We start from the raw sequence: 2,219 nt of genomic DNA on the forward strand, positions 1-2,219 counted from the left end.
AAAGAACATAAAACAAGATACATGAGATAACAAAACAAAACCTCCATAAAAAAATGGAACAAAAGATAAATTGCTGAAGAAAACGGAAAAAAACAGACGATACACGATAGAAAACGGAAAACAGACACTTAACCAAAGAAAACGGGACAAAACAGACGACAGACGATAGAAAAGGGAACAAAACATATAATAAACAATAGAAAAGGGAACAAAACACATAATACACAATAGAAAAGGGAACAAAACACATAATACACAATAGAAAAGGGAACAAAACACATAATACACAATAGAAAACGGAACAAAACACATAATACACAATAGAAAACGGAACAAAACACATAAAACACAATAGAAAACGGAACAAAACACATAATACACAATAGAAAACGGAACAAAACACATAATACACAATAGAAAACGGAACAAAACACATAATACACAATAGAAAACGGAACAAAACACATAATACACAATAGAAAACGGAACAAAACACATAATACACAATAGAAAAGGGAACAAAAAAAACACAAAAACAATAAATGAAAGTAAACATAACAAATCAGGTTAAACACGAAAGAAAACTGGCCAAATAGACAAAACACAAAAAGAAAACGGAACACTCACCATCAGAAGGAAAGGGGAGCTGCACAAAACCTGATGTCGTGTTGTTCTTACCTGAAAAATAGGAAAAAAAATGTAAAAAAAATAATAGATGAATGAAGGACTAAAAGAAGGAAAAACAACCACAACACTACCAACAATCAATACAAAATATATACATAAAGACACACACACACACACACAAAAAAAAAAGCTTCACTTATGTAAATTCATTGGTTTATTTATCAATGGACACTTTATTATATTGCTTTTTTATGACTTATTTATTTATTTATCATATTCTCTCTTTATTTTCTACTATTTTTTTCATTTATCTAATCTTCCTTCTTTATATTTTTTTCTTTATTTTTATTTTACCTTTTTTTTACTTTTATCTTTCGTCTTGTAATTAATTAATAGACTGTATCTTTATTTTCACTACGTCGACTTATTCACTCAATTTGTTTATATATTTTCTCGAACAATTATTCTTTTCAATTAAGGCGAAGAATCAGAGTTTTACTATTAGGAAAAAAAGAAAATATGAAATGAATATCTGAGCGAAAGCGAGAGCGAGAGCGAGAGAGAGAGAGAGAGAGAGAGAGAGAGAGAGAGAGAGAGATGGTCCGTTTCCGAGCACAACAACACAGTTTTCTTTGTCATGGAACAACACAAAACAACTCAACCCACCGCCACCACCACCGTCATCACCATTCACCACCGCCACCACCACCACCAGGGACTCTCAACAGACTTCACTTCAGGCGTGGATGGAGAACGACGGAGAACAATGACGGAGTAGAACAGAGTGAAACAGGAGAACAGAGTAAAACAGAACAGAGTGAAACAGGAGAACAGAATAAAACAGAACAGAGTGAAACAGGAGAACAGAATAAAACAGAACAGAGTGAAACAGGAGAACAGAGTAAAACAGAACAGAGTGAAACAGAAGAGCAATGGAGAGGAAAGTAAAAGAGTGAAAAAGGAGACAAGTGGCCCCTCTTTTTTAATCAGTCCCTTTCTCCTTCTTCTCTACTGACGTCATGCGCAAACGGAGACACATTTTGACCCAGCATCCCACCCTAGTAAACTTATCTAGCTCCCTCTCTGTATTGTCCCCTAACACATCTAACCATCAAACAATCTGGTCCCCTCTTCATATTTTCGGTATAGCAAGCTCCTAGTTACCCTTTTATTTCTTAATCCAACTCTCTGACCTCATGAGCAAGGAGAGATACCTTTTGACCGAGCATCCCACCCTTGTAAATCTATCTGGTCCCCTCTCTCTCTATCTTGTCTCTTAACCCCTCCAATTATATAGCTACCTGGTCCTCCCTTTTTGCATTTTCACTCCCAACACAGTCTGTCATCAAGCAACGAAGTCCACAAACTGCATCTTGCCTCTTAAAACCTCAAGCAACCTAACACCCTCTCCCTGCATTTTATCTCCCAACCCCAATCATAAGGCTATCTGGTTCCCCTCGCTGCATTTTGTCTCCTAACATCAATTATAAAGCTATCAGGCTCACTCTCTCTGCATTTTGTCATCAAGCTACCAGGTCCCCAATCTGTATCTTGTCTCCTAAAACCTCTAACATCAAGCAAACTGGTCCCCA

This window comes from Eriocheir sinensis, chromosome 19 (genome assembly GCF_024679095.1).
Source record: "Eriocheir sinensis breed Jianghai 21 chromosome 19, ASM2467909v1, whole genome shotgun sequence".
Taxonomy (NCBI): Eukaryota; Metazoa; Arthropoda; class Malacostraca; order Decapoda; family Varunidae; genus Eriocheir; species Eriocheir sinensis.